At 44.4% G+C, this 14,325-nt stretch overlaps 1 pseudogene; it reads right to left on the bottom strand.

The window, feature by feature from the left end:
- Nucleotides 1-54: 54 nt before the first annotated feature.
- On the bottom strand, nt 55-14,325 carry LOC142615200 (non-specific lipid transfer protein GPI-anchored 14-like; annotated as a pseudogene).

Raw genomic sequence — 14,325 nt, 5'->3', positions numbered from 1 at the left:
GATTACAAAACAGTAGTCAAGACCAACGTTACTGAAGAGTGACAGTCCAAGTGCTTATATGAACAAGTATGAACTGATGAAATACCTTGTTAAGGCCCCGCGAATAACAATCTCCATTCTCAACCATCTCTTTTGACCATAACAACCTTCATTCTTGTCTTGACCAATAGTCCCCTCGCTTTTGGCACTCGCAGAACTCCCTACACCTGTAGCCAGATAAATTACCCACAAATTTAAGAAGTTTTATATAGTATCAAAAGAAATTGAAATGAAAAAGAAGACTTATATATGTTGGTTACATTACCATTAGGAGTAGGAGCAGGACTACCATCACTTTGATTAGAACTCCTTCCCAATTGGTAGAAAATTTGAGCTTCTGGTGAATTAGGATCCAAGTGTAGAAGAGCTACATCCATGACCAAGCAAACAAATCAAATTAGTGTGTCAAATATTAGCCACTTCTAGTGACATTTATCCTCTTTTTTTAAAGAAGGGGTCATTGTAATTTAATATATCCTGTTATTCTCTACGAAAATTTTTATTTATTGGCAAAGAGACGAAGAAATAGATTCATCATTCCATTACAATTGATTCCAGAACGAGAAAAAGGGCTAATGCCTCCTTCCGGTATTTCGATTGAAATACCCGGAAATGGTATTTTTCGTAAAAAAAGTATTCTTGCTTATTTTGATGATCTTCAATACAGAAGAAAGAATTCAGGCATTACGAAATATGGGACTACAGGGGGGCATTCCATCCTCAAAAAGGAGGATTTTATTGAGTATCGAGGAGTCAAAGAATTGAAGCCAAAATACCAAATGAAAATAGATCGATTTTTTTTCATTCCCGAGGAAGTACATATTTTGCCAGAATCTTCTTCCATAATGGTACAGAACAATAGTCTCATTGGACTAGATACACGAATCACTTTAAATACAAGAAGCCGAGCGGGCGGATTGGTCCGAGTGGAGAGAAAAAAAAAATGGATTGAACTTAAAATCTTTTCTGGAGATATCCATTTTACTGGAGAGATGGATAAGATATCCCGACACAATGATATCTTGCTCCCGCTTGGAGAGGCAAAAAAAAATGCTAAGGAATCAAAAAAAAAATTGAAAAATTGGATCTATGTCCAATGGATCCCACCTAACAAGAAAAAGTATTTTGTTTTGGCTCGACCCGTAATCATATATGAGATAGCGGACGGTATAAATTTAGTAACACTTTTCTCCCAGGATCTGTTGCACGAAAGGGATAATATGGAACTTAGAATTGTCAATTATATCCTTTATGGCAATGGCAAACCAATTCGGGGAATTTATGGAACAAGTATTCAATTAGTTCGGACTTGTTTATTGTTGAATTGGAAACAAGACAAAAAAAGTTCTTCTGTCGAAGAGGCCCACGCTTCTTTTGTTGAAGTAAATACAAATGGTATGAGTCGAGATTTCCTGCGAATCGATTTAGTGAAATCCCATATTTCGTATATCAGAAAAAGGAAAGATCCGTCAGGTTCAGGATTGATCTTTGATAAGAGGCCAGACCGCACCAGTATCAATCCATTTTATTCTATTTCTTCCAAGGCAGGGATTCAACAATCACTTAGCCAAAATCAAGTAACTATTCGTATGTTGTTGAAGAGGAATAAGGAATGCCAATCTTTTATAATTTTGTCATCATCTAATTGTTTTCAAATGGGTCCATTCAACGGTGTAAAATATTACAATGATGTAATAAAAAAAGAATCAATGAAAAGAGATAGTCTAATTCCAATTAGGAATTCCTTGGGACCTTTAGGATTAGGAAGAACCCCTCAAATTGCGCATTTTTATTCATTTTACCATTTAATAACTTATAATCAGATCTCGGTAACTAAATATTTACAACTTGACAATTTCAAACAGACTTTTCAAGTGCTTAAATATTATTTAATGGATGAAAATGGTAGGGTTTCTATTTATAATAATCCCGATCCGCGCGGTAACATCGTTTTGAATCCATTCAATTTGAATTGGAATTTTCTCCATCATAATTATTGTGAAGAAGCGTCTAGAATAATTAGCCTTGGGCAGTTTATTTGTGAAAATTTATGTATAGCCAAAAACGGACCGCACTTAAAATCGGGTCAAGTTCTTGTGCGGAGTGAAAGAACCTAAGTGGGTATTTGGGCCTTGGGCTTTATCAGTGGGCGCTAGTTCGTTCTTGACTAAAGGCCTTTAGGGCCATGAGTTTGCTCACGAGCCGAGGGTCCGAAGATTCATCCGAGGAAGAGTCACTCCTCGGACAGATCAGTGACTACTTGGAGGTTCACTAGAAAGATCAGGGTAGAGTTCTGGAAAGACTGTAGGTTACGGAGGGAGTCCAAATACCCTCTAGACATTTCGTTGTAAGAGAAATATCTAAGGAAAAGGCTGTTGCCTCCACATTAAAGACCCTGCACCTACCTTCCTGGCCGCATTAATGGGGAAGTGACCCCTGAACAGTGGAGTTCAACCTTCTGGCTAGTACTTAAAGATTTTAAGAAGGTGGTAGAAGAAAATTTGGGGGGTGACACGTGGATAAAGGGAGAAGGAAATGAAGTATATAAGGGGAAGAGGGGGTAGCAGACTGGGGGGTGGTTTTTTTGGAAAAGGAACTGAAGAAGGACTAGAAGCTGTAACCTTTATAACACAAAAGAGAAATAATATGCAAAGGGTCCTCGGCCTACGTCCGAGAAGGTTCATTTTTCTCTATTTGTCCATTGTTCATAAATATTGTAATATTTTGGCCCGTTCATCAAGTTCGAGCACCATCGAATTAGATTGTGAACCCATACTCTACAAGTTGAATTGTTGAGGCTCATTGGGCCTGAGCCCACGTATATTTTTGGGTCCAGGTGCAATTGTGCACTTACAATTGGCGCCGTCTGTGGGAAATCGAAGGGTGGAAGAACTCGAACACCATGGCAGGCTTAGGCTCGCACCATGCAGAATCTCAGGGATCTCAACCTGAGAATCTTTTTGAGCGTCTTGAGCGCCGGAGGGATCGAGAGGGGAGCGTTCATACCGAGTATCCTAAAGCAAGTCATACTCACGGTGGAGGGGCCAGTATCGCCCATGAAGATGGTACTAAAGCCATTCAGAAGGAGATTGATCACCTTAAGAAGAAGCTGCGTCACGTTAGGCGGAGGCGTGCCTCACCCTCATCCAGTACCTCTTCCGGGAAATCCCGGGAAAGTAGTTACAGTTCGAGGTCATGGTCGCCCCCCAACAGAACGTCTTCTTGCGAAGAGGATAGCCTATCGGGTCATAGGAGCCGGAAGCTCCCCTCCAGGGGCTTAGGGAACGATGCCATGAGCCGGGCGTTGCACCAGCTCTCCAAATCGCCATTCTCGCGTAGGATTGAGAATGGAAGGCTCCCCAGGAGGTTCACCCAGCCCACCTTCACCATTTATAACGGCCGGACTGACCCGGTGGAACATGTGAGCCACTTTAACCAGAGAATGACTGTGCATTCTCACAATGAGACCTTGATGTGCAAAGTCTTCCCTTCTAGCTTGGGACCTGTCGCTATGAGGTGGTTCAACGGTCTCAAATCAGGGTCTATAAGTTCGTTCGGGGAACTGACCAGAGCGTTTGCGTCAAGATTTATTACATGCAGTAGAGTTCCTCAACCGTTGGACTCGCTGTTGTCTATGGCTATGAAGGAGGGCGAGACGTTGAAAGCATATTCTGACAGGTATTGGGAGATGTTTAATGAGATAGATGGTGATTTTGATGAGGTGGCGATCAATACTTTTAAGGTGGGCTTTCCAACTGATCATGACTTGAGGAAGTCCTTGACCAAAAAACCCGTACGGAGTGTACGTCGCCTCATGGACCGTATTGACGAATATAAGAGGGTCGAGGAAGACCAACAGCAGGGGAAGGGTAAGGCAAAGGTTATCCCGCAGGAGAGAAGGGATTTCAGGTCGGACAGGTATCACAACAACAAGCCGAGAAGAGATTACTCCGGGCATTCTGGCTCGGCCGCACCTCAGACAGTTAATACTGTATTCCGAGAGCCGGTGCACCAGCTACTGGAGAAGGTCCGTAAGGAGCCCTACTTCAGATGGCCCAGTAAGATGGCGAGGGATCCTGCCAAGAGGAATCAAAATCTCTTTTGTCAGTACCATCAAGACGTGGGTCATACTACCGAGAACTGTCAGACTCTTTGGAATCACTTGGAGCAGCTCGTTAGCGAAGGAAAGTTAAAACAGCACTTGTACTAACCTAGCAGGCAGGGCAGTCAGTCTGGCTCGAATAATCAGAGGAATAACTTATCTCAGCCTCCTTTGGGAATGATCAACGTTATCTTTACTGCGCCGGGCAGGACTGGCTCATGTCCTACTAGGGTGATGGCTGTTTCGGACTCCCAAGCCGAGGAAGGGGGCTCCAAGCCGAAGAGACTGAAGTTAAGTGTGCCCATCTTGGGATTTTCAGAGGAGGATAAGGTTGGGACCATCCAACCCCATGACGACACCCTAGTGGTTACTCTGAGGATAAGGAATTATGATGTGAGAAGGGTAATGATTGATCAAGGCAGCGGCGCAGATATCATGTATCCTGACTTATTTAAGGGGCTAAAGTTGAAATTGGAGGACCTCGCCCCTTACGACTCGCCGTTAATAAGTTTTGAAGTGAAAACCGTTATACCAAAGGGACAGATTCGGTTGCCCGTGCAATCTGGCTCCGAGACGGTCGAGGTGGATTTTATCATGGTTGAGGCATATTCCCCATACACAGCCATCCTTGCCCGGCCCTGGCTGCACGCTTTGGGAGCCGTTTCCTCCTCCTTGCATGTTAAGGTTAAGTTCCCTTCGGGGGAGTGCATCGAAGAGATTCTCGGTAGCCAGTTGATGGCCCAGCAATGCATATCGGCCGCAGTGCTGCATCAGACCGAAACGCAGTCCTCGGCTGTGAAAGACTTATAGCAATTAACAACTTTGGATGCGCTCGACGTGGTGACAGCAAAGGAGGCCATATGCGAAGACCTTGAGAAGTTTTTGATATCGGATGATCCCGAAAGGTTCTTCCAGGTTGGGGTATGTTTACCACACCAGGAGAAGATGGAATTGGTGGAGTTTCTGAAGAACAACGTCGATGTTTTTGCCTGGGACCCTTATGAGGCTCCGGGGGTTGACCCAAGCTTTATTTGTCATCATTTGAATGTCAATCCTGCTATTCCTCCTAGAAGGCAGCCCCCTCGGCGTTCCTCTAGGGAGCATTCTGAAGCCGTTAAGGAAGAGGTGCTCTAGCTCAAGAGGGTTGGGGCTATTCAGGAAGTTTTCTATCCGGAGTGGTTGGCGCACACGGTCGTGGTCAAAAAGAAAAGTGGGAAATGGAGAGTATGTGTAGACTTCATAGATTTAAACAAAGCCTGCCCGAAGGACTCATTTCCAATGCCGCGCATTGACCAGCTAGTGGATGCTACCGTCGGACATCCTCGGATGAGCTTTTTGGATGCCTTCCAGGGTTATCACCAAATTCCACTAACAGTAGAAGATCAGGAGAAAACTGCCTTTATTACTCCAACAGGGAATTATCACTATAAAGTGATGTTGTTCGGATTGAAGAATGCTAGGGCTACTTACCAAAAGAATGATGACTAGAATGTTCGAGTCGCAACTTGGAAAGACCATTGAGATATACGTGGATGACATGGTAGTGAAGAGCAGGACGATATCTGCACACGTGAAGGATTTAGACGACACCTTCCAGGTACTTAGAAAGTACAAGTTGCGTCTTAACGCCTCGAAGTGTTCTTTTGGCGTGAGTTCGGGGAAGTTCTTGGATTATATGGTTACTCATAGAGGTATAGAGGTAAATCCAGCGCAAGTCAGAGCTATTCAAACCTTGCAGCCACCTCGAAATCCTAAAGAAGTTCAGAAATTAACCGGAATGATCGCTGCTCTCAGCAGGTTCATCTCTCAGTCAGCTGACCGATGCAAACCTTTCTTCCAACTTCTGAATAAGTGGAGGGGGTTCCAATGGTCTGAGGAGTGCATTGTAGCCTTCCAACAACTTAAGGAATATCTTTCCCGGCCACCTATTATGTCTCGGCCTGAAGTAGATGAGGTCCTATTTGCATATCTGGCAGTGGCCGTTCATGCGGTAAGCCTAGTCCTCATAAGGGATGACGGTGGGGTGCAAAGACCGGTCTACTACGTCAGTAAAACTCTGAATGAGGCCGAGGTGCGTTACCTACTTTTGGAGAAAGCATTTTTAGCCATAGTTCATGCCACGCGGAGGCTTCCTCATTACTTCCAGTCCCACACCATTGTGGTTCTAACCCAACTGCCTCTCAAGTCAGTTTTGCGTAGCGCTGACTACTCTGGAAGGGTGGCTAAATGGGGAACCATCTTAGGAGCTTTTGACATCAAATACATGCCGCGCACCTCAGTAAAAGGCCAGGTTCTTGCGGATTTGACGGCGGAGTTCGCCGAACCATTGTTGGAAGAAGCTGTAAAAGAATTACACATGGATGAAAAATCAGTGGGCGTGATCACGGGTATAGGAACCCCGACTTGGGAGGTGTATGTTGATGGGGCTGTTAACTAGAAAGGGTCTAGTATCGGACTTGTCCTGGTATCCCCCGAGGGAATTATCTTTGAAAAATCTCTGAGGTTGGCGTTCTCGGCTACCAATAATGAGGCCGAGTACGAAACAGTCCTGGTCAGCATGAACATGGTGTATAAAATGGGTGAAAAGGGAGTTCATATGCGCTCGGATTCTCAGTTAGTGGTCGGTCAGGTAACTGGGACCATGGAGGCTAGGGACCCAAGAATGCAAGAATACTTGGCTCAGGTCAAACGTTTACAATCTAACTTTGATTCCTTTATCCTATCACAAGTTTCTAGAAATGGAAATACACATGCTGACTCCCTGGCTACCTTAGCGACATCCTCGGTTCAGAATTTACCTAGGACTATCCTTGTTGAGGATTTGCTAGAGCCAGCTCTTACTAGTGTTTCTGCAGTTTGGATCCACTTAATAAAGCCTGGACCTAGTTGGATTGACCCTATGGTATCTTTTCTGAAAAATGACGTTCTGCCCAACGACAAGTCTGAAGCGGACAAAATCTATCGAAAGGCAATGCATTTCTGGTTGTCCGAGGATCAGAAGCTGTATAAATGATCGTTCTCCGGACCATATCTGTTATGCGTGCACCCCGAGTCAACAGAGGCACTTTTGGGAGAACTGCACGAGGGAATTTGTGGAAGCCACACTGGATGGAGGTCCCTAGCCCATAGGGCCCTGACTCAAGGGTATTGGTGGCCCAATATGCAGAAGGAAGCTCAAGATTATGCAAGAAAGTGTGATCAGTGCCAAAGGTTCGCTCCCAATATTCATCAGCCTGGAGGAACCCTTAACCCTCTCTCCAGTCCGTGGCCTTTCGCTCAATGGGGATTGGACATAGTAGGACCATTTCCGAGGGCTGTAGGAAACAAAAGGTAGTTGCTTGTGGGGACCGACTACTTCACCAAATGGGTAGAGGCTGAGCCCTTGGCAAATATTAGGGACGTCGATTCCAAGAGGTTCATTTAGAAAAATATCGTCACTAGATTTGGCGTACCACATACACTCATTTCGGACAATGGGGTTCAATTTGACAGTAGAGCTTTTAGGAAATATTGTAGTGACATGGGCATCACAAATAGGTATTCCACTCCAGCTTATCCTCAGGGAAATGGGCAGGCCGAGGCCGTCAACAAAGTTATAGTTAATGGACTCAAGAAAAGACTGGACGATGCGAAGGGCAGATGGGTGGAGGAATTGCCGCATGTCTTATGGACGTATCGAACTACGCCGCGTAGATCCACAGGAGAAACACCATTCTCTATGACTTATGGGGCTGAGGCAGTGATCCCTTTAGAGTCTAGTTTCCCTACACTAAGGACGAGTACTTTTAGCCCAGAAAACAACAACAGCCTCCTGGAGAAGGGTTTAGATCTAGTGGAGGAACGGCGAGAGGCAGCTATGGTCCAAATGGATTATTATCAGCAGAAGCTTAAACGAGGGTATGATGCCCGTGTAAAGCTCAGGCCCCTAGCGCCTGGGGATCTGGTTCTGAGAAAAGTCGTGGGTACTGCAAGAAACCCAGCTTGGGGAAAATTAGGACCGAACTGGGAAGGACCATATCGGATTATTTCTGCAGCAGGCATAGGGTCATATCGACTAGCTGATTTAGACGAAAAAGTTGTACAGCTTCCATGGAATGTAAACAACCTTCGAAGGTATTATTATTAATAAAAGGCACTTTTTTCATCTGTGGTTTAAGTTGTTATTACAAAGTATCAAACAGAAACTTGGTTATGCATAGTCCTCGGACTACATACCTTGTGGAAATTGACATCTTATTATTTGTTAAACAGAACCTTAGTTATGCCGGGTCCTCGGGCCTTCTACTCTGGGAAAATTAACATCTTAAGTTATTATTACTAAGTATCAAACAGAAACTTGGTTATGCATGGTCCTCGGACTACATACCTTGTGGAAATTGATATCTTATTATTTGTTAAACAGAACCTTAGTTATGCCGGGTCCTCGGGCCTTCTACTTTGGGAAAATTAACATCTTAAGTTATTATTACTAAGTATCAAACAGAAACTTGGTTATGCATGGTCCTCAGACTACATACCTTGTGGAAATTGATATCTTATTATTTGTTAAATAGAACCTTAGTTATGCCGAGTCCTCGGGCCTTCTACTTTGGGAAAATTAACATCTTAAGTTATTATTACTAAGTATCAAACAGAAATTTGGTTATGCATGGTCCTCGGACTACATAGCTTGTGGAAATTGATATCTTATTATTTGTTAAACAGAACCTTAGTTATGCCGGGTCCTCGGGCCTTCTACTTTGGAAAAATTAACATCTTAAGTTATTATTACTAAGTATCAAACAGAAACTTGATTATGCATGGTCCTAGGGCTACGTACCTTGTGGAAATTGATGTCTTATTATTTGTTAAACAGAACCTTAGTTATGCCGGGTCCTCGGGCCTTCTACTTTGGGGAAATTAACATCTTAAGTTGCTATTACTAAGTATCAAATAGAAACTTGGTTTTGTAAGGTCCTCTGACCACATGCCTTGTTAAGATTGATTTTTGATTTTTTGTCGAACAGAACTCTAGTTAAATTGAGACTTAAGTTATATATCTTTAAGTGTTGGGCAGAAAGTGGACCTATTTATCTCGTTCTTTCTGTTCGCTGTGTGCTAATGAGAACTTTATGGTAAACATAAAGATGAAAAGATGAAACAAACATAACTCAAATGAAAATCAAATAAAATTGTCTTCCATTAATCATGTCAATATATATATCATTACATGGAAAATTTCAAGTATAGAGAAAAAGAAGCCCTAAGCTCGGCCCTAAGCTCGGCCCTAAGCTCGTGGAGGGGGGTCTTGCTGAGAAGTACTGCTAGCCTCGGTGCTTTTCAGTTCTAATTCAAAGGCAGACAGGACTTTTTTCCCTTTGTCTGTTGCAGTGATTGGAGGAACGATAGGCTCCAAACGTTGGCTTAGGCCCTTCTCGGCATCCCCACGCCCTTCCTTCTCTTTATTGGAACCTGAAGGTTCTGTAGGATCTGGAACGAGCTCTGGGACCATAGGAGGAAGAGCAGGAGGAGCTGCCTCAGGGGCAGGAGCAACAGCAGGAGCCTCTTCTATCTCCTGTATGTTAAGAGGAAGCCAAACGTTCTCGGATTTCCTCAGCTCGGAGGCTGAAGGAACCCCTACTACGTTTAGAGCTTCCCCCTAGACTTGCTGACAGTATTCTCGGCACAAGGCCGCGAAAGCCTCTGTCAGCTGGTCTTTTGTTACAGCTACCCCTTCCTCATAACTCGCCTGCTTGGCGGCCTCTAGGGAGCGCTTGAATGTGCCGTCTTCCTCCTTCATTCGTACGAGCTCCTTCTCCAAGTCCGAGCGTTCCTTCTGGGCCTAGGAGAGCTCATCATTCTTTTGGTGGAGAAGCTTGAGCTGCCCTTCTACTTGGGTCCTCATAGTTCTCAGGCTGGCCTCGGCACCATCTCTTTCTCTTTTCAGATCAGCTAGCTGAGAGGTGAGTTTCTCATTTTCTGCGAGGGCCTGGCCTAGGGACTTCTCAGTCTCCATTTGAATGTCAGCCTCCATTCTAGCCTTCTTCCGAGAGTCCTCTACAAACTTCTCGGCTACAAAGACTTCTTGAACAGCCTACGACAAAGTGTTAGAAAATTAGATATAGTAGAACACTCATTAATAATCCGATATTATGAAAAATGAAAAATTCATAAAAAGTTAAACTTACAAGGGCTAATTCCCTTTTTAAGGACAGGAACAGCTGAGGTTGGCTCATTTTTTCCAAGGTTTCCATATCCTTGGGCAGCAGAAGAGGGCGTTCCAACGCATCGGCCAGGTGGTGGGCGTGGCCTTGTTAGACTGCCCTAATACTGGACTGGCAAGAAATTGGTGCTCCGTCCAGTCTTAAGTCAGGAGACCAGGTAGCCGGTGCTCGGCGCACTTCGGCCATGTCTCTGATCTCCCCACTCTCAACTGAACGAGCCCGTCCTTTGCCATTGTCTAACTTCTGCTGCTGAGCTAGCTGTGGCTGTTGTCGTGGCTTCTTTTGTTTTTCGCCACCAGTCTCCTCGGCCTCCCCCTTTCTTTTCTTCTTAGGCTCCTCAGCTGGAAGTTTGGGTTCGGCTGGAGGAGGGGGAGGTGGCAAAGATGGAGGAACCTGGGACCCTCCCGCCCTCTTCTGGGCAACTTTCTTGCCTCTCTTAGTTAGAAGGCCTTGAAGCTTGTCCATGTCCTCCTCCTCGGAATCGTCTTCTGGATGGGCAACAACTAACCCTGCAACTCCGGAGGCCTCGGTGGGCTCTTCTTCCTCGTCAGAAAGCACGACGAATTGGTTTCCTCGAGGTCTTTCGACGTCCTCGAGCTGAAACTTATCTATCTCGTCGTCCAATGTGTGCGAAGAGGACACTTGCTCCTTCTGGACAGCAGTTGCTTGGGAGTGTGTCGAGAGAGGGATCGCCGCAATAGGACGCGTGTATAGAATGGTGTTGGGGTCGTCGGGGGTGTCGTAGTCAGCAAGAAAGTTTGGTCTTGCCACGTTTATTCTTTTGCGCCTCCTATCTCCCGCGATAATCGCGTTCTCTATCTCTTGGAAGTCCGAGGATATTGGGTCGAACCCTAGTATTAGGTGAGCCGCTTTCAGCTATAAATCTTCACTCACGAAAACTTCTGAGCGCAGCACACGGTTCAAGTCAGCGACGTTGCAGTGGCTCAGGCGTGGGCGCACGAGTTGCTAATCTGAGGAAAAAGACACCCAAAAAAGCAAATGTGGTCAGATTAGTAATGCATATGACAAATCGGAGTTACACAGTTTGTGAAAGTAAATAAGCATTTAAGGATTTTTAGATGGAATTACGGGGTTGGGAAATTAGATCCTAAGGAGTCACACCTGGATCTCCCCATACGACTAGGCAGTGTGGGCCGTTGTGCTAGTTGCCTGAGGCGATGAGGTAGTCGTCCTTCATGCCTTTATTAGACTTGGGCAAACATGAAATTAATCTAACTACACTAGACCGGGATTTAATATAATAGCCTACGTTCTTAAGTTTGTGGCATTCGTACATAAAGACAACATCATGCCAAGTGAGATTCAAGCCCATCTGCTCATTTAGGGCGTCGACGCTTCCTAAGACCCTAAATACGTTGGGGGCACACTAGTCAGGGCACAACCGGTGATTACGAAGGTATTCCCTAGTCACGCTTCTCATAGGGAGGGTCATCCCACCTTCTATGAAGGCAATCATAGGGATAATGACCTCTCCCGTATTCCTAGAACTACCTACGGCCTCCGCCGGACAGTATCTCAAGCCTACATCGCTGGGAATCTGGTATTTGGCCCTAAAACCTTCCATCCCAGCGGCGGTGTCAACTAAACACTTAAATCTACCCATCTATGAGAAAGGAAAGGGAAGTTTTAAGAAGAAAAAAGGGTTAGGAAGGGAGCCGAGGATAGAATTCGAGGAGAAAGGAGTAAAAGAAAAAGTAGGAACTTACGAGTTCGTAGTTATGCAAGTTTCCACGGATTTCTTGAGAGAAAAGGCGATGACTGATGTTTTGATATGATTAAGTTCTGAAGAAATAAATGAAGGCACATATTTCCAAAGCGTTATGACGTGCGTAAAGCGGCCTCGAAATTGGGTTCATCCCGCCAAATTTTCAGGAGGGGCAATATGGACCGTCGGATGTTCATCTCACCGTTGAACGTGGAAAACAAGGTGTAACTTGCGGTCATAAATGCGCGCGTTTTTGAAATTCAAAGCGCCAAACGGCATTTTTTGGGAAGTGAAACGATTTCCACATACGTGGTGAGGTATGAAACATGTGGGGGAAGTACAGGTCGGATCAAAACTCCATTTTTCTCCTCGGATAGGGAAAAATAAAGTTTTGAGGGGCTATTGTGGGGAGTGAAAGAACCTAAGTGGGTATTTGGGCCTTGGGCTTTATCAGTGGGCGCTAGTTCGTTCTTGATTAAAGGCCTTTAAGGTCATGAGTTTGCTCACGAGCCAAGGGTCCGAGGATTCATCCGAGGAAGAGTCACTCCTTGGACAGATCAATGACTACTTGGAGGTTCACTAGAAAGATCAGGGCAGAGTTCTGGAAAGACTGTAGGTTACGGAGGGAGTCCAAATACCCTCTAGACATTTTGTTGTAAGAGAAATATCTCAGGAAAAGGCTGCTGCCTCCACATTAAAGACCCTGCACCTACCTTCCTGGCCGCATTAATGGGGAAGTGACCCCTGAACAGTGGAGTTCAGCCTTCTGGCTAGTATTTAAAGATTTCAAGAAGGTGGTAGAAGGAAATTTGGGGGGTGACACGTGGATAAAGGGAGAAGGAAAGGAAGTATATAAGGGGAAGAGGGGGTAGCAGAGAGGGGGTGGTTTTTTTGAAAAAGGAACTTAAGAGGGACTAGAAGCTGTAACCTTTATAACACAAAAGAGAAATAATATACAAAGGGTCCTCGGCTTACGTCCGAGGAGGTTCATTTTTCTCTATTTGTCCATTGTTCATAAATATTGTAATATTTTGGCCCGTTCATCAAGTTCGAGCACCATCGAATTAGATTGTGAACCCATACTCTATAAGTTGAATTTTTTAAGGCTCATTGGGCCTAAGCCCACGTATATTTTTGGGTCCAGGTGCAATTGTGCACTTACAGTTCTAATTGTTCAAATTGACTCTGTAGTAATAAGATCAGCTAAAGCTTATTTGGCCACTCCGGGAGCAACCGTTCATGGCCATTATGGAGAAATCCTTTACGAAGGAGATACATTAGTTACATTTATATATGAAAAATCGAGATCTAGGGATATAACGCAAGGTCTTCCAAAAGTGGAACAAGTGTTAGAAGTGCGTTCGATTGATTCAATATCGATGAACCTAGAAAAGAGAATTGAGGGTTGGAACAAGAGTATAACAAAAATTATTGGAATTCCTTGGAGATTCTTGATTGGTGCTGAGCTAACTATAGTGCAAGGGCGTATCTCTTTGGTTAATAAGATCCAAAAAGTTTATAGATCTCAGGGGGTGCAGATTCATAATCGACATATAGAAATTATTGTGCGTCAAATAACATCAAAAGTGTTGGTTTCAGAAGAGGGAATGTCTAATGTTTTTTCACCCGGAGAACTGATTGAATTGTTGCGGGCGGAACGAACAGGGCGCGCTTTGGAAGAAGCGATCTGTTACCGAGCTATCTTATTGGGAATAACGAAAGCATCTCTAAATACTCAAAGTTTTATATCCGAAGCAAGTTTTCAAGAAACTGCTCGAGTTTTAGCAAAAGCCGCTCTCCGGGGTCGTATCGATTGGTTGAAAGGTCTGAAAGAGAACGTTGTTCTTGGGGGGATGATACCCTCCCATTCATTTCTTACATTGAATTTCATAAAAAACAACTCTTATAGCTAAATGCATATTGGGACACTAGGACACTTTAGCAGGGGCATGGCAAACTGAAGGCAGGCCAAAGCAAGTGTTACATTAATCTGTTGTCCTAAGTCAGGATCTAATGATGACACACAAGCAATTCTTGTTGTCCTTTAGGACTTGTTTAAGACCAGTGCAACAATCTGGTGTAGGTGTTTTTGCTTGACCAACAACGTAAGGCAAACATGTAGCCAGTCCTACTAGTTGCTGTGCACATTCCTCTCTATCTTTGGCTGCATCTGCCAGTATATAGCTAACCATAACTGACATTAGCACTTAAAGCAATGGAAGTATTAAAGTGCTTGGGTGTAACGCTATTGCCAT

The sequence above is a fragment of the Castanea sativa genome, chromosome 11, assembly GCF_040712315.1.
Source record: "Castanea sativa cultivar Marrone di Chiusa Pesio chromosome 11, ASM4071231v1".
Taxonomy (NCBI): Eukaryota; Viridiplantae; Streptophyta; class Magnoliopsida; order Fagales; family Fagaceae; genus Castanea; species Castanea sativa.
Note: the sequence above shows the minus strand (reverse complement) of the source record. Positions and strands in the feature narration are given on the sequence as shown.